The following is a 20,324-nucleotide window of genomic DNA, read 5'->3' on the forward strand; positions in this document are numbered from 1 at the left end:
TTAGTAGTTGAAAATGTAACCTCTCTTATCTAAATTCTTATGGTCCTTTATTTAATAACTCTATGACTCATTACATATTCATGTGTTTTATATTTATTTGTTTTCAATTTTTTTTTATTAATTTAGGTGGCGAGAGTCTTAGAAATAAACTTTATACATGAATAACACTTGTATTTCCCACAGTGCCACCAATACTCTTAGAATGAAATCATTCTTATTATGTGTATTTGAAGTAATTTTAATTCAGGGGACTAAACTCTACTTAATATAGCATCTTAGAGTGTGTTAATAGGCATTACTTTTAACAAATGGTAGGAAAATTTTGTTATCAGCTTGAATGGTAGAATTGCTTACAAACATAATAAACTTCTAGAAATATATCATAAGGAAATAATTCAAGAAGAACAGAAGTACTTAAAGGTGCCTACTCTAGCATTATGTGAGGATCTGAAAACAACTTAGTGTTCAATAGGAAGGAGATGGCTGCAATTTTTACTCATTAAGCAGATAAAAAATATAAACTAAAAAAATATGGGAAATAATTGAAATAATTCAAGAAAGAAAAAAAATTGAATAAACATGATTGAAATTGTTAAAACACTAACATATGAACAAAACTGAAAGAAAAATGAATTGAATGGGGAAGGACTGTGTTATTTCAAATATATTTAATTGAAAAGTTAAAAATACATTTAAAACACATATTGATGAATAGAATAACCTGATGGATAACACAATAGGAAAAAGTAGCTTCTTTCTGTGCATTAATAATTAGACTGGCTTTGTCAGTGGCTGAAAGGTCTCCATATCTTTTCCAAGTGATTATTATATTCCCTAGCTCAGTACTTTCTGTCATAAAGAAGTGTCACTTTTCTTTGGATCTCATTGTCATTTTTTCCTTGGGTCTCTATTTACTCCCTCATCTACAGCAGAAGTGTCAAGTGACCTTGACGAGTCATAAAAGAGAACTTGGCTAACAGAGAAAGCTATTTAATTCTGTCAATCTCTATTAGATACTAATGGCTGTCATGGTATCAATTTAAACCTTTTTTCTTCCTTATATTTTGTCATCAATGTTTTCTTCACTGGTAAATTGTGAATTCTCTCAGAAGAACAGAGTTAATAAATTTGGGGTCTGGACCAGTTGATACATAGTTAACTGCTCAATAAATGAAAGCAGCAAAATCTGTTAAAAAGCAAATCGCTGTGGCCAGTCACCTCCACTTCTATCCAGTTCAGTAATTTCTTAAACACACACCATTGTTTCATTTTCTCTAAAATGCTGACATCACAATAATGTACATGGGGGTATATACAGAAACTTTCCCCATGCAGCTAACTGAATTTAATGTATTGACCTAGGTAAAACAAAATATTGCAGTATTTTAATACCCTCAAACCTTCACACTTTTAGTTGTTTGTGTTGTTAAGTTCTGTGGACCACTTTTTGATTATGGGCTCACATTTCTGAGAACAATGATTCAGAGCATGGTGAGAGTTTGTTATCATAAACCATCAACAAAGTAACAAATCTGCCTCAGAATCAACTGTGTCCTTGTCCTTAATTTAGGCAATTAGGCTAACTAGCTACAACCACCAAATTTGAATATTTTTTCCTCTTAAAATTATCATCATGTGTGGTGCTGTTCTGGAAAATTACCTTCTCTTAGTAGAGAAGAATCATTTCAATTATATTCCTCCCTCTTCACACCACACCAAGCCCTCAAGTTCTCATGCCACTGGTTGTTGTTATTCTTCATTTGTTTGTTTCGAGGCACTTCATTATGACAATGAAATTTCTTTTGCAAAATAAACTCTACAATGGGATATTATGCCATTGCAACCCTACCTTCAATTACCCTACTTTCCAGTGATTAAATTAACACAAATAGATAGGATGCCATTCCAGGGTATATAATTTTAGGGTTATAGTAGTGGTCATCTCATAAAAGCAGTACCTCTGTTATAAAAAATATCATTTTGAATGCATTACTGCACCTAGATTTCATTTATCTCTTGGTCCCTATTATTAAGTGATATTCCTGGAATTCAGTAGGTACATAACGTCAGTTTATTCTGTTTTATTTCTCCTCATAAACTGGAATGTTCTAACATAACCAAAACAGCATTAGGTCTTCCACATTACATTTATTAGTCATGCAGAAACTTAATCATCTGACTATACATGCAAGCTTCTACCTGTTTCAGTAAGGCAATATTTACTTTCTTTTTATCCTTAGAGATAGAAAGCCTAATTGATAAAGGAAATTGAAATTGACAAGCCTTGAGAGGGACTGATTTCTACATGAAATATTGTCCAGTGTAATTTCTCAGATAGAGATGTCCAAGCTTTTTATGATAAGAAGAGAGTGAACGTGTCCCTCCGTTAAGACCTGGTGAGTTAAGAGAAGGTGATGGTCAATGAGTGAGAAATAAAGAATTTCATATATCATTTCCAATTCATAATCACAGTCACAATACTCTCTCTATGTTTCATTGAAATTTGGAGGGATGCAGAAGGTGAGTCAACAATTGTCAGTTTGGATTCTTATCCTTTCCTAGAACCCCAGTTATAAATTCTGGAAGTCTTTGGGGGAAAGAAGATTGACAACCATTGCTAGCCTGAAAATAAATATCTGGTTTCCTTACTGACCTGTAGATTGAACCTAAGGAAAAATATGTATAGTAAGAATTACTTGTAAGTCACTGAATGGCAAAAGACCCATCAAGAGATTTCGGAGAAGGCGATGGCACACCACTCCAGCACTCTTGCCTGGAGAACCCCAGGGACGGGGGAGCCTGGTGGGCTGCCGTCTATGGGGTCGCACAGAGTCGGACACGACTGAAGCGACTTAGCAGCAGCAGCATCAAGAGATTCAGGCCCAGTTTAGCAATGAGCTGGAAAACTATTAGGAAATTATTCAATGTATTTTTAAAATTATCTTACAGATTAAGAAATCAGTATTTAAGATCACTCTTTTCTAGTTATAAAGGATATTAAATAGACTCCAAATGATTAGCAACAATAGTAGTAAATATATTGTCTGGAAAGTTTCTCTTTCTAAAATGGCTAAACAAAAAACTTTACCTTGCTTCTTTTTATAAAGCCCATTAACTTGGAAGAAGAAATATACAAATAAAAATGAATGTGTAGTATCATAGAAATGCTGTCAACAGATCTGAAATTAAGAAATTTCTAAAAAGTGGACAACAGTTGAGAAGAGAACAAACATGAAATCCAACTTAGTTGAAGAGAAAGAGAGGATCTCTCCCCAAAAGTAAATCTTCCCAACAGAATCAAAGAATAACCCCAAGATCAGGACTGGGTATTGGAATAGCAGTAAGCTGTCTACCAGTAGGCATCACAATTAATTTAAAGGCTGCGGAATATTTGTCCGTCTTCCCAATCTCAGATTTTGGCCACAGTGTTTGTCCTCAAGAAAAAAACTATTATTAAGGCTCCATAAATAAGCTATCACATCCATACAACAAAAACAGGTTGCTCTGAAAAAAAGTAATTAAAACTTTGAGATGAGAATCATGATGGTGAAAATTTAAAAAAATAAATAAAGCAACCAGCAGGACTGGGTAAACAGAATGCTTCTCTCTGTTTTTCTATATAATCTTTCCTGATGATAAATGTTTCATCTTCAGGCTCCAAATGATGGCCCTCTCACCCAGCTCCGGGTCCTCCAAAAATAACCACAACCCTATAGGTCTCAGATCTTTTTTCACAAACATCCAGCATCAGACAGAGATCTCTTGTGGTATAGCTGCTGTATGAGTCCCAAGGTCCAGCCTCTCACAGGCCTGAGCTTTTCAGGACCCATGGTCTCCCTGTGGCAATAGAGGCAGGGTCAGTCTTATCCAAAACACTTGAAGGAGAATGGGAATGGGGACTGCACCAGGGGAAAACACCCAACTGGTGGGAAAAAATAGAAATGGACACCATGGGGCCAATAAACTATACAAATCAGACAAGTTTAAAAAGTAATAATGTGGAGAATCTGAGTAACATGTTTAACATGGCTAATTTTAACAGTCATATGCCTGGACGTGTAGTCATTAATATATATTTTGGGTAATACACAACAATACATTTTGATTTGTACAATTTACTTAGGTAATTTTTCCTTTATACCACTGGCTGATAAAATTGAATATTAACAACAAAATGATAGAATAAAGGATATAAACACTGAATGCAAAGGCATTCCTATAGAAAGTGTCTAGAGTTAAAGAAATTCAAAATGAAAATTGCAGATTATTTGGACTCTGTGTTTAACGATGACTTGGTTGTGTGGTAACAATAACTGAGATCTGGATATCAGGGAACCAGACTCTCATTTCCCCTTTTTCTAACCCACTGAATGACTTTAAGCATGTCATCTAAATCCTCTCAAAGTTAATCTGCAGTCTCTACAGAGTCTCTTTCTACTGCTCTGTTAGCTTGGGAAAGAAAATTGTTTCTTAAATGTTCTAATATCTATCTATCTAGCCATTTACCTACCTACCTACTTAAATAATAAGTATGAAAGTGAAAGTGTAGTCACTCAGTTGTGTCCGACTCTGCAACCCCATGGACTGTGCCTGCCAGGCTCCTCTGTCCGTGGAATCCTCCGGGCAAGAATGCTGGAGTGGGTTGCTGTACCCTTTTCCAGGGGATCTTCCTGACCCAGGGATCTAACATGAGCATCCCGCATTGCAGACAGATTCTTTACCAACTGAGTCCGCAGGGAAACCCAAATCAGAAGTATATATTACTATCTGTAAGAAGATAGATAGACAGAAACAGCAATAGCATACACACGGATGCTATTACTTTTAAAATAATTTAACACTGTTGATCCTGAAGACATCAGATGTCATAACTTCTAAAGATACATACAATAATAGTAACCTAAGCAGTTTTACTCTCTGTGTTTATATCTTAAGACAGCAATACTCTATATCACACCTATAACACAAACCCCATTACGTGAGGTAGTATGAAGGACAGGGTGCAAATACCAAGTCATTTGCCTTGATTTTTTTTTTCCTACAAAAATACAAACTAACCACAAGTATATATAAGTATCCACAGAAGTCCCCTCACTTGTTTCAAAGAAGAAAGATTTCAGCCCCAAATTCTCCAAACTAATTTTCTTGAAGCTATACTTGATATCCTAAAAATACATCTGGAAAAATCTAGAAAAAAATGTGTAGGCATCACTGATAAGAATTATTACAAGTCATCCTTGAGATAAGCCAGCTGATTTTTTTCCCCATGAAATTATGTTCAAGGCCCTAGTTCTTGAGAACTTTATCAACATGGGAAATTTAAAATACAATTTTGTCACTAATCAGTAATATCCAAAATTATATCAAGTTGAAAATATTTGCAGTATATGATAAAGAATAGTGTTGGAGTCAGCCTTATGGAAACAATATTTTCAAAACCTCGCCAGCATTCATATCCATACAATGTGAATAAAATAATATGATTTTAAATGATAACAGAATTTTTGCATTATAGAGTTCCTCGATGATGAAATTAAGTCTGTTTCATAGAGGATGAACATAGTTTTGAAGGTCAATGATTGAAGATGAACAATTAGTGCAGCCCTCAAATCATAAAACAGACAGTTGTTGGACCAAGATTACATTGCTTCTTCTAATCACTGCATCCTATCCCCTGCTGCAGCCACATTGCCACGTATCCACAATGAAGAATGTTCATGAAGCTTCAATAACAGTGAAGAGCTCCAAGCATTAGGAAAAGAGCCTTTCCCCTCCCATAGTTTCAGGCACAGATTGAGCAGAAGTAAAGGTTAAACATAAATTTCCTTCATGACAGTCATAAAGAAGGACAGTAATTTGATCTTTGGGAAACAGGGGATTTAATATTCTTATTTAAATCTGCTGTTCAGTTTTGACTATATATTTAGATAAGAAAATATTCTAAAACACCATTTCAGTTTCCTCTCCAAGTAATGTTTTGGCAAAATACTCAGAATACAAAGTTTCACAAGAATTTCTCAAATGGAGTCACTTTTCCCCCCATAAAAACGAGGGCCATATTAAACAAATTTTCACAGTCTCTAGAGATTGCTGGCTTATTTTCTTACCATTTAATCTCATGTACTTCAATGAGTCGCACTTGCTAAAAAGAATCATCAGTAAAAGAACTAAAAATAAGTTTTTATGATTTTTATTCAAGTCAGAAAGTCACATGATATCACAGTGTTTATAAATATAAAACTTGTTGAGAAAGTTTCATACTATCTTTTATAATACATATGAATCTAAATTTGGATCAATCATTTTTTTTCCTTTGGCAAAGATCTTCAAAAAGCTGTCACTGTCTTACTGGCAGATGAATAAAGGTGTGTGTTAACTGATAGGTATGAAATGTTCTAGACACCTAGGGATGTCTCAGACTCGACAGCTGAAATTTATTTTCTGTATCTACCTGTCTCTCCCTGACTGTAACCCCTTACGTGTTAGGATACTAGGGCATGACTTCGAGTGACCCAGCTTTGATAGTGATCTCATTTCTGTTATGATGATACATGTTACCTTAAGCAGCAGGTGAAATATAACATATAAAATAAGGGACTTTTTAAGATTCAGTGTTAGTTATTAGATAAAGTGTGCTTTTTTTACATTAAAGTATAACTTAAATACAGTGGAAGAGCAGATCTAATATAAAGTTTGATTAGTTTTGACAAATGTATGTACCAGTGAAACCCAACCCCCTATCAAACTATGAGACATTTCCATCACGCCAGAAAGTTGCCATGTGTCACTTCCCAATCTGTCTCACCATGCCCCTCTCCACCACCCCACTGCCAGAAGCTATCACTGTTATGTTCTCCATCACCACAGATGAACTTTGCCAGCTTTAAAATTTCTTAAGAATGTATGTAGTCTTTTATATCTGCCTTCTTTCACTGAGCATAATTTTGTTTGTAATCCATCCTTGTTTTCCCATGTGTCACTAGTTTATTTCTTCTTATTGCTGAGTAGTACTCAAGTTTCTTAGCATGCACAGTTGGTTTATTCATTCTCTTAATGATGGAACATGGGTTGTTTTCAGTTTCATACTATTGTGAATAGCGATGCTATCTATGCACTTGTAGAAAGCTTTTTGTGGACATATGTTTTCATTTCTCTTTGACAAGTACCTAGATGTTTGAACTGATTGATAATAAGAAAGGTGTATGTTTAACTTTTTTATAACCTTCAAAATGTTTTCCAAAGGTTGTACACACCCAGCAAAAATATAAGAGAGTTTTGGTTGGTCCATATCCTTCCCAACATTTGCTCTTGTCTTTTTCATTTTAGCTATTCCAGTGACTGTGTAGTGGTATCTCACTGTGATATAAATTTGCATTTCCCTGATGATTAACAAAGAATTGATGCTTTTGAACTATGGTGTTGGAGAAGACTCTTGATAGTCCCTTGGACTGCAAGGAGATCCAACCAGTCCATCTTAAAGGAAATCAGTCCTGAATATTCACTGGAAGGACTGATGTTGAAGCTGAAACTCCAATGCTTTAGCCACCTGATGCGAAGAGCTGACTCATTTGAAAAAACCCTGATGCTGGGAAAGATTGAAGGCAGGAGGAGAAGGGGACGACAGAGGATGAGATGGTTGGATGGCATCACTGACTCAATGGACATGAGTTTGAGCAAACTCTAGGAGTTGGTGATGGACAGGGAGGCCTGTCGTGCTGCAGTCCATGGAGTTGCAAAGAGTTGGACGTGACTGAACGACTGAACTGAACTGATGATTAACACTTAGCACATCTTCATATGTTACTGACTATATACGTATCTTCTTTACTTATGTAACTATTCAAATTTCTTGACCACTATTAATTAGTTGTTCATCTTATTTTTTGGTCTCCTTTCAGTTTTTTTTTTAGGGGGAGCAGTTTTACATTTGCAACAAAATTGAGAAGAAGGTAAAGAGACTCACTTATACTTTCTGTCCCCACATAACCTCCTCCATTACTAACATCACTCACCAGAATGGTACCTTTTTTGTTTAACCAGGGATGAATCTACATTAACACATCAAAATCACCCAAAGCCCATAGTATACCTGAGAGTTCACTCTGCTTTTTTAAACCTTTATCCAGATTGATTTATTGTTAATCTTCTATTCCATTTTTGTAGCTGAAGTACAATAGACCTATAAGATTACATGAATTTCAGGTGTATAACACAGTGATTTGACATTTTTATGCATTATGAAATGATCATCATAAGTCTAGTTGCCATCTGCTACCATATAGTTATTGCAGTATTGTTGAATATCTTCCCTATGCTATAGTTTATGGTTTATACCTCCATGACTTATTTATTAATTGGAAGTTTGTACCTCTTAAGCCCCTCTTGATGTTGTATATTCTATGGGTTTAAAGAAATGTATAATGGTATGTATCCATCATTATAATATCACACAGTATTTTCACTGCCTTTAAAATCCTCTGTACTCTGTGTGTTTATATCTCTACCAGCATCATGTTGGCAATCACTGATCATTTTATTATCTCCATTGTTTGCCATTTCTAAAATGTCATATAGTTGGAATGTTGCAGCATTCAGTCTTCTCAAATTGGTTTCTTTCACTTATTAATATGCATAAAAGTTTCCTCCATGTCTCTTCATGGATTGATAGCTCAATTCCTTTAAGGGCTGATTAATACTCCATTGTCTGGATGTAGCATTTATTTATTTGATTACTGAAGGACATCTTAGTTGCTTCCAGATGTTCACAATTATAAATAAAGTTTCTATAAACATTGTGTGTGCAAGATTTTGTGTGCAAATACATTTTCAACTGCTTTGGGGAAATAGCAAGTATCACAATTGCTAGATGGTATATAAAAGTATGCTTAGTTCTATAATAAATTGCCAAACTCTCTTTCAGAGTGTCTGTACCATATTGCATACCCACTAGCATTGCATGAATGTTCCTATTGCTACATATTCTCATCAGCATTTGATTTTGCAGATTTAGGTCATCCTAACAGATATGTAGTCGTATCCTATTATTATTTTAATTTGCATTTTCCTGATTACAGGTGATAAGGACCATCTTTTCATATGCTATTTGCCATGTGTATTTCTTCAAAGAGTTGTCTATAAAGGTCTTTGGCCCATTTTTTAATTGAGTTTAATTGAGTACTACTAAATTTTAAGAGTTCTTTGTATATTTTGGATATTATCCTTTATCAGACATGTCTTTTGAAAATATTTTCTCCGATTCTCTGACTTGTGTTCTAATTCTGTTGATAATGTTTTTAGCAGAGTTTTCACTTTTAACAAAGTCGAGTTTATCAATTACTTTTTTCACAGATCATGTTTTTGGTGTTGTCACCACCACACCCAAGGTCCTCTAGGTCTCTCCTGTTATCTTCTGGGGTTTTATAGTTTTGCACTTTATATTTAGGTCAATGATACATTTTTAGTGAATTTTTATGAAGGCCTATATTTAGACTCACTTTTTTTCACATGGATGTCCAGTAGTTTCAGCACCATGTGTTAAAGAGACTATTTTTCCTCACTTGTTTTGCCTTTGCTGCTTTGTTGAAAATCACATAACTGTATTTATGTGAGTCTGTTTCCGTGCTCTCAATTCTGTTCTGTTGTTCTAGTTCCCTCTCTCCTCTCTTCCCCTTTTTCTCCCCTATCCTTCCCTTCCCTCCACCCCCATTTCAAATGTGACACTGTTTGCTCTTTGATTTCTTTATAGTAAGTCTTGAGCTTGGGTCACATTAGTTTTTCGACTTTGTTCTACCTCAATATTGTGCTAGCTATTATGAGCCTTTTATCTCTCCCTATAAACTTTACAACAGTTTCTTGATATCTGTAAAGTAATTTACTTAGATTTTAATTGAGATTATATTTAATCCATAAGTGAAATTAGGACGAACTGACTTCTTACAATACTGAGTCATCCTTACCACATATATAGAATAGCTCCCCACTTATTTATTTATTTTTATTTCATTCAGAGTTTTGTAGCTTTCCTCATATAGATCTTGTCTGTATTTTGTTAGATTTATACCTAAGTATTTAATCTTTTTGAAATGTGCTAATGTAAATAATGGTCTTCCCTAGTGGCTCAGATGGTAAAGAATCTGCCTTCAATGCGGGCAACCCATTCCAGTATTCTTGCCTGGAGAATTCCATGAACAGAGGAGCCTGGAGGGCTGCAGTCCATGGGGTGGCAAAGAGTCAGATACGACCCAGTGGCTAACATGCGTGCGTGTGCGCGCGCACACACACACACACACACACACACACACACACACATGTAAATAATATTGTATCCTTAATGTCATTTCGCTTTTCCATTACTTAATACAGGAGAACAATTGACTTTTGTGTATTAAATTTATGTCCTGCAATCTTGCTAGAATTGCTTATTAGTTCCAGGAATTTTTTGGTCAAATCCTTTGGATTTTCAACATAGACAGTCATATCATCTGTAAACAAGAACAGTTGTAGATCTTCTTTCCCAATATGTGTAATTTTTATTTCCTTTTCTTTACATTTCACATTACTTATACCTTTCAGCATAATGTTGAAAAGGAGTAGTGATTGGGGGCATTCTTGATGTTAGTTGTAGGTTTTTGGTAAAACCTCAACTTTTTTTTTAAAACCTCAACTTTTAAATGTTGAGAAAGTTATCCTCTCTTACTAGTTAACTGGAAGTTTTTATCATGAATGAGCTATGAATCTTTTCAGTTGTTTCTTCTGTGTTTACTGATATGATCATGTGATTTTTAATTTTAGTCTGTTGATGTGATGAATTATGTAATTTTATTTTTCAAATATTGAGCAAGATTTGCATACTTGACAAAAATCACACTTGGCTGTGGCATAAAATTCCTTTTATACTTCTTTGGATTTTATTTGCTGATAAATTGTTGAGAATTTTTACACCTATGTTCATGAGAGATATTGGTTTCTTTGTCTAACTTTAGTGTTAGGATAATGTTGGTCTCATAGGAGAAGTTAGGAAGTATTCTTTTTGCTTCTGTCCTCAGAAAGAGATGTAAAGAATTGGTATAATATTTTTCTTAAATATTTTATAGAATTCACCAGTGAATCTACTTAGGCCTAGTACTTTATGTTTTAGAAAGTCATTAATTATTGGTTCAGTTTCTTTCATATATATAGGCCTATTCTTATCATATAGTTCTTATGTGAATTTTGTCAGATTATGTCTTTTAATGAATTGATCCATTTCATCTAGGTCAAATTTGTGCCAAGTGGTATTCATAGTATTCCTTCCTTATTCTTGGGCTTCCCTGGTAGCTCAGCTGGTAAAGAATCCACCTGCACTATTGGAGGCCTGGGTTCAGTCCCTGAGTTGGGAAGATCCCCTGGAGAAGGGAATGGCTACCCTCTCCAGTATTCTGACCTGGAGAATTCCATGGACTTTATAGTCCATGGGGTCACAAAGAGTCAGACAGGACTGAACAGCTTTCACTTTCTAAATCTTTTAATTTTAATGAGATCTATAGTAATGTCATCTCTGATATTACTAATATGTGTTCTCTCCTTATTTTTTTCTTAGCTAGCCTGGCTAGAGGGTTAATGATATTCTTAATCTTTTCCAAGTACCACCTTCTGGTCTTGTTCAACTTCTCTATTAAATTTCTGCTTTCAATTTCATTGACTTCTACTCTAATTCTTATAATTTCTTTTTAATTTTCTCTTATTTTTTTTTCTAAATTCCTGAGGAAGGAACTTAGATGACTGAATTTAGATCTTACTGCTCTTTTAAAAAAAATATATATATATATTCAATGCTATAAATTTCCTTCTATGCACTGTTTTTGCTGCATCCTGCAAATTATGACCTAAGTCTTCATTTAGTTTAAAATGTACATATCTGGGAAATTCTCTAGATTTTTTCTATGACCCATGTGTATTTAGAAGTATGTTATTAAATTTCTGTGTATTTGGAGATTTTCCAGTTATCTTTGCTACTGATTTCTTGTTTAATTTCTTTGTGTTCTGAGAGCAGATGTTGTCTGATTTCTATTCTTTTAAATTTGTTAAAGTGTGTTTTATGGCCCAGAATGTATCTATCTTGCTAAATGTCCCATGTGAGCATGAGTAAAATGTGTATTCTGCTGTTCTTGGATGAAGTAGTCTATAGATGTTATTATAACTGGTTGATTGATGGTGTTGTTCAATTCAATGATGTCCTTACTGATTTTCTGCCAACTATATCTTTCTATTTCTTAGGAATATTTAAGTATCCAGGTCTGATAGTGGATTCATCTATTTCTTCTCTTTTCTATCATTTTTTTGCTTCATGTCATTTGATCCTTTTCTTGTTAGGCATATATACATTAAGAATTATGTCTTAAAAATTAACTCATCACTATGTAATGCCCTTCTCTAGCCTTTTAACTTTCCTTATTTTGAAGTCTGCTCTTTCTGATATAATATAGCTACCCTTGCTTTCTTTTGATTATGTTTATGTGGTATATTTTTTTCTCCATCCATTCACTTTTATACCAATCACTTTTATATTTAAAGGGGCAGTTCTTATAGGCAACATATAGTTGGCAACTTATGTTTTTTGATACACTCTAATAATCTCCATCTTTTAAGCGATAAATTTAAACCACTGATATTCAAGGTGATTACTGATATATTTATACTGTTACTGTTTTCTATGTGTTGCTCTTGTGTTTTCTTTTCTTTTTTAAAGAGTAAAGTTAAACTTTACAGTAAAATTTTTCTATATAAAAAGAATTATAGGACACATTCATGGGGACTCCTAGCACAGGTCTCCCTTCTTCTTCACTAAGAGTTTCACTTACCACTGACAATCTAGAGCTATGAAGGGGGGCAAATGCCCCTGCTTTTTTTTTCATATTTTCATCTTCTATACTTTTTCTGCCTTTCTTGGTTTGAATTGATATGCATACATTTTCTCTTCTTTCTTAGCATATTAGCTATACTTTTTTTTTTTTTTTACTTTTCAGAAGTTTTAACTGAATACCAGGCATAGTGGGCTAAAGAATAGTAGACTGAAGTAAATTACATTAATGCATAAAAAAGGGTACACATCTCCTTCTCTCTGACCACTAGCGTCAATCTAGTCTTTCAAATGTTATGATTCGGTCTTTGCTGTTCATTTACCTAGATTCCGTTTACCACAGGATTCAAATGATATGATGGCAGGAAAAAGTCCTTCCTTTATCAGAGCCTGGGGTCTAGTGCCTAGAGCATTTCTCTTAGGTTTCCTGTCCCTTTAGCAGGTTCGGTGTGCCTGCATCTCAGAAGAATTTCTCTTCTGTTCTTGCTCCTCGCTATAGATAGTCACTATCCGGTCTCAGGGTAAGGCTTAGAGTGGACCATTAGGTGTCCTCAACTCTTTCTCCGACTTTAGGAAGCTCATATGCCTCAGAAAGGGTTTCTTTCAGTTTTCCAACTCCAGTTTCAATCTTTCTTATTAGTACTTGGTGAAGAACCTTGGAAAACAGTTGTGGGTAGTCAATTTTCTTCAAGGCTCCTGGGTATTCTAAATGATCATGCCTTCCCATACCAGCCTTTCCAAATACATCACAAGGTCATCTACTCTCTTCTTTCCCTCATATAATTTCCTCCCTTTTCCACTGCTCTGCCAAGAGTGCATAGAGCTATGGGTCTCTTCTTTCATAGGAGGGGTTCATTGCTTTCTGAATTTGAAAGCCCTGGTTAAATGCAAGCCCTGCGTAAAGGGCAGGGCCCAGCTTGAAGTTCAAGCATTTGCTGATGCGTTGCTCATTATTCCCAAGGTTCTTGCTCAGAACTCTGGTTTTGACCTTCAGGAAACACTAGTTAAAGTTCAAGCAGAACATTCAGAATCTGGTCAGCTTGTGGGTGCGGACTTGAATGCTGGTGAACCAATGGTAGCAGAAGCAGGCATACGGGATAACTATTGTGTAAAGAAACAGCTTCTTCACTCCTGTACTGTAATTGCCACCAACATTCTCCTGGTTGATGAGATCATGAGAGCTGGAATGTCTTCTCTAAAAGGTTGAATTAAAGCTTGCCTTGTATCTGAATCCTGAAAACCACAGAGTGATCCTAATAATACAGCTAGGGAATTTTGGTCCAAGCTTCAAATGACCTTCAAAGGATTTTCTTTTCCCATATTAAAAAAGGAGAGAACACTGGCAGCTATTCAGATTCTGAAGTTCTGAAATTATAATTACAGTATTTTTAAAATTGCACTGCAGTGTCCACATACAGCAGGTCATACTTACCCAGTAAACAGGACATTTGCTTTACCCTCAGTGATATAAAAATATTAGATATGCATATGTTATCTACCTTGTTATTAAATATTCCTTGAAAAACAAAAAAAAAAAAAAAAAAAGAAAATCCTTTGAAGATCATCAAATGATCTTCAAAGGATTTTCTCAGTTCACAATGAAACCATACTTCCGATGGGCATTTTACAAATGTGATTTTATAAGTTTTTCAGCTTGTCCTAACTTTTCAGTTGGAATCAATGTTCTCTTGAGATTTCTAAGCAGGAGTGGAAATAGCTTCAAAATTTATTTTTAAATGAAATACATGTTCAGCCTCAGTATATGTATTGTTTTCATGGTATATAATATGAAAAGCAGTTTAAATTTACCTTATATGTTCAATATACAAATAGCAAATATATGTCAGACCTTTTCTTAATTGAGCTCCTGAATATTTGGTCTTAGTGAGAGGATTTTTAACAAAATTGTCTCTCATTTTTTTATGAAAACTATAGAGATCCTTCATTTCCAAATAAAATTTAGTTTTTATAATGACTATGATTTTTAAATTATATTACCTCATACCTACCTGAAAATTCTTGTGTCGCCTACTGATGGAAAATCAGGATTCAAAATATGATTTTAAAACCTCTACTTGAAAATTCCTTAGACACATGACATATCTCATTACTTATTGCCAGACTTGTTTCCTTCTTAAGTCAAATTAAATCTAGCTTGTTTAACCCCAAATGTCAAAATTTTTTGAACTTTAATGACTTTCAGGTGTCTCTTAAAACTAAACTAGTTCTTAACATATTGGCAACAGAAGCATTTCTAGATAAGTAATAGTAAAGTTGGTTCCATGAATGGAGTGCTTGAACACTGCCTTACCCTAACGGGGCATTATAGACTTCCGGTCCCTCTGAATATTTTTACTTTTTTAGAATGCTAAGATTTAAGAAGATTTAATTATCTATAGATGGGTTGGTATTACTATTTATTGAAATAATTCAAACACTATACCAGAGAGAAAAAATGGCTTTGAAGACAGCTTCAAAATTTTAATTTCAAAATTGAGCAATGGAAACCATCCTAGGTAAGTCCTTTGACATGAAGATCCCTCATTAGAATAAATGAATAAATTTGTAAAAAATCAGTCACATTTCTTTATAACCACAATTGCATTATTTCAGTGGTCTCTGTCAGTGAAAAGAGACTCATGTTTTCCAAGTAATATTGTGCCATCAGGTCTTCTATCACTTTATTTGCATTTCATCAATATGTCATTATATAGAAAATTAAATAAAAGAAGAAGGTACAATAGTGAGTTATTTATGAGATGTGGTTACATGCAATGTGTTACTCTACATTCACCTTTTATCAGAAAATAATTAATCTAAATTGGAAAATTTCTTTTATAATCTAAAAAGTAATGAGAATCCATGTCAACACACTTGTCCAAGAGGCAGTTAAAATTGAAACAAATAAAAAAACAGAGCATAATCTTGAGAAACTAAATTATTTTTTTAGAATTTTTTCCTGTTGACATATTTCTTTGTATTATGCTACATTTTCTAGATTTCAAACACTAACTTGTCATATTGTTCCTTTAAGTTTTTTATCTTTACAATTTAATGTAGCATCTAATTTTGAAAGTAATCTCTACATACTACAAATATGAGAAAGAACAACACAAAGATAATGGTATTCATGACTGATATTTGGCTATCCTCACCCTGAGAACTTATTTGGAAATGTTGCAAACGTATGTCCAACAAGGCACTTTATTTTCATCTCTGATAACCTACATGATGAACACAACTGACGGAATAGCCTAGCCATTCACAACTTCATTTCCACTTACAAGTCAAGAAATTTATTAAACAGACTATGTCAGGAAGACTTAGTTAAAAGATAAAAGCCAAAATGTTCATTCCTGCTCTTAAGAGGTGCTCTCAGATATAATTTTGACTAGAAGGAATTCTAGTTATGTTTCATGTGCACACATAGCAAATAGTGTTGAAACATACAAATTACACACAAGCACATAGGTACATATGCACAGCTAATTAGACACCCCTCGTTTTTAAATGCATATGTAAGTACTGATGTGGTCATAAAGAAATATTTTTCTACTCCACAGAATGTGAACCCATCTTTTAGTAAACGGGACAACACAGGTGCAGTGTGCTACAATTACTTGATTGCTTGGGAGGAAAGTTTGCGATAGAAACTTTCTGTCATGTAACATGACCATTGATCTTTACTAAGTCACTGAAGTACTTTAAAATGTACCTTTCATCCTAGAGTGAAATTCTCTAGAAGTAAACATTCTAAAGTGTTTTCTAAGTTTCTGTATCAGAACAAAAACAATGTACATCTTAAGTACTGATGATAAGAACAATCATGTCTTAAGTCTCTCAACTGTATATTGTCCAAGAGTTATCTGCCCAGTTCGCATTAAAAAATACATATTTTTATAAAGTTGGATTCAAAATATTTTTCAATATTAATATAACTGAAAGGGTACACACTTAGAAACACAAAGCTTAATATTAAGATTTCCACGGCAGTCACAGTTCTAGCCATTTTCCCCTTTAGCTTTAAAATTTACTGCATTCTGAGTAATATCATTACTTTTTTTTTTTTTCCAAATCTTAATGTGTTGGTTTTATTTTATTTTTTTTTATTATTATTATTTTTTTTTCCAGTGGGTTTTGTCATACATTGATATGAATCAGCCATGGGTTTACATGTATTCCCAATCCCGATCCCCCCCTCCCACCTCCCTCTCCACCCGATTCCTCTGGGTATTCCCAGTGCACCAGGCCGGAGCACTTGTCTCGTGCATCCCACCTGGGCTGGTGATCTGTTTCACCATAGACAGTATACATGCTGTTCTTTTGAAATATCCCACCCTCACATTCTCCCACAGAGTTCAAAAGTCTGTTCTGTACATCTGTGTCTCTTTTTCTGTTTTGCATATAGGGTTATCGTTACCACCTTTCTAAATTCCATATATATGTGTTAGTATGCTGTAATGTTCTTTATCTTTCTGGCTTACTTCACTCTGTATAAGGGGCTCCAGCTTCATCCATCTCATTAGGACTGGTTCAAATGAATTCTTTTTAATGGCTGAGTAATATTCCATGGTGTATATGTACCACAGCTTCCTTATCCATTCATCTGCTGATGGGCATCTAGGTTGCTTCCATGTCCTGGCTATTATAAACAGTGCTGCGATGAACATTGGGGTGCACGTGTCTCTTTCATTACTTTTAAGATGGAAATATATAATATTCAAATATTTGGACACAAGAGGCACTTTCATCCTGGGTGCCTCCATAGATACAGATACAGATATATGCCCCACATACCATGTTGTAAAATGGCACTTTATCCCTATAACTCCCCTCCTCATTATATACTGCAAGTTCTACGGACAGAGATCATTAACTTTTCTAATCACTATTGATTACTCTTGTAGCCACAGTGCTAATATGTAATTAGTGATTGATATATTTTGGTTGAACTTTTATTCATTCATTAAGCAAATACGTATCAAACACATTCTATGGGCACTTTGATGGCAATGAGGATTCTGACGTGAATATAACTAAGAAGCTCATAGTCTAATAGGAGGAATAAATAAAATGCAGTGTGACAAGAACAACAATAAAAGAGTGCATCATTTATAAAGGTATCAAAGAAGAAGGAGGACTTAATTCTTTCTTTTGAAGTCTATAAAAGATTCCTGAAGAAGTGACACCTGAGCTGGATTTTCAAAGATGAATGGGTCTCTGCCAGATAGATCATGGGGGCAGATGTGATAAAATTCTAAATAAATGCTACACTGTTTGAAAAAGGCACACTGGACATGATGCTAAAAACCCACACAACACATATTACTAAAACATAAAATAAATCAGTTCTTTGAGTATAAAGTATTTCTCACACCACAAAGAGTGAAGTCTCACTCCAAAAATCTTGACATCTCTGATATTTCTACTGCTTGATCCTAATCTTTTACAATATTATCACTTTCAGAGTTCCATTCTAATTCAGTCAATATGTCCCACTTACCAGCATGAGAGACAAAATTAAGTCACATTTCTTCCATTCAAATTATATTTTTAAAGACTCTATTCCATTTCTTCAGAATCCTTCATTACTAATTGCTTTCAGACTCCCAGGAGTGACATCTTAATCCAGAGGGTCCATGTTAGTTACTTTCAACTCAGGGAGAGAATCTAGGAAAGTATGCTCTATCAGAGGAAGGGTCATGCTCCCGCCTGCTGCTCTCTGGCTGCTCACACTGGATTGCTGGTGTAACCTGGGCAGTCAGCCCAAGCAAACGCAGTCCAGGAAGGCAAGATGCTTCCTGGGGACAAATGTACAGTGGCTTGGGCACACACTAAGTCCAGTGTTTGGTGAGCCAGCATCCAGATACAATTCTTGTCCTACTAAATAAAGTGTTTCCTGCCTCCAGGCCTGGACCCAAGTGAAGGCATAAACTAGGTAGTCTCATGCTTATGTCTCACAGCTCCATGCAACCTTCTGTTTGGGCTCCTGGCATGAAAATTGTTTAAGACACACATCTTTTTATTTATATACACATACACTACACACATTTATACACATCTATATTATGCTTTTAGAAATATTTTTCAATCAAAACAAGTCCAGATTTAGAGGGGGTTTCCTATTTCAGCCACATGCTATACCATGAACAGCCTTTTTTGCATAGTTCCCTGGAGTTCCTGTCTCTTCCAGGCACACTGCTAACAGTGATTACTGTTTGCCATCCTTGGGTGAATGATATTTATATTTGTGAAAATGTTGAATTCAATCTGACCTATACAATACTTCTCAAATAAATGTTCTACAGCATAACTTTTACTGTATCAGTTTAAAATGTTTCATGCTTCTCTACTTCATATCCAAATGTGGCCACACACTTAGCATAACATTCAAGGGTTTCTATGCTCCAGTTTCCAGCCTTTCCACTGATAGTATAGTCCTTCACATAATTATATATTCTGATATTCTATTATCATAAGGAATTAGGTATCATCTACTTCCAATTCAATCATTTTATTTTACTGATGAAGAAGCAGATATGGAATTTCAAAGTAATAATATGGACTTCACATTTCACCGTGGTATATTCAGTTCTGAGAAAAGTTTCATAGAATGTGCTCATTAAATATTTGTTGCATACAGTTCCAATCCACTAATTTTTCAATTTACTTCCAAGTATATATTGAAGTATGCATACAGAACCTGACTCACAACATTCATAGTGAATATTAAAACAAATCAAAATAAAAATTATACATTTATCCAAATTCACCCATCAAAGGACATAAATTTGTGACAACTGTAATTACCATATTACTTGTATTTCAAAAAATTAATATTTCTTGAACACTTTAGCATGTGTCAAGCATTGTTCTAATACTTAAATGTGTTGGCCAATGCAATCTTCAAAACAATCCAAACTATAGATTGCTGTTCAGTCACTGAGCATTAACCTACTCCCATGGACTGCAGCATGCCAAGCTTTCCTGTCCTTCACCATTTCCTGGGGTTTGCTCAAACTCATGTCTATTGCATCAGTGATGACATCCAACCATCCCATCCTCTGTCACCCCCTTCTCCTCCTGCCCTCACTATTTTCATATTCATTTTACAAAAGATAAAACTGAGATTCAAAGAAATCTCCTAACAAGTACACCAAGAGAAGAACATAAGAAATTTTGGGCTCTATCTTGCATAGGAACAGAGAGTGTCACTGATAATTCCAAGTTGTCTAGTCCAAGTATCTGGTTGGATGGAAATGCTTACAAGAAGATGTCAAACCCTGGATAAACATTTGGATTTGGGAGTGTGCCTGTGTATTTTAAGTGTTAGATTTGGGTAGTTTTTTTGTTAGAGAGAGTTCTAAGACATCCAGGAAGAGATATTAAGATGGTGGTTGGCTTAGAAGTCAGAAGAGAAGTCTTCAGTGAGGATATAAATCTTGGAGTCATTGACTTATAACTTATATAGTATCTATATATGACT

The sequence above is a fragment of the Dama dama genome, chromosome 33 (assembly GCF_033118175.1).
Source record: "Dama dama isolate Ldn47 chromosome 33, ASM3311817v1, whole genome shotgun sequence".
Lineage (NCBI taxonomy): Eukaryota > Metazoa > Chordata > Mammalia > Artiodactyla > Cervidae > Dama > Dama dama.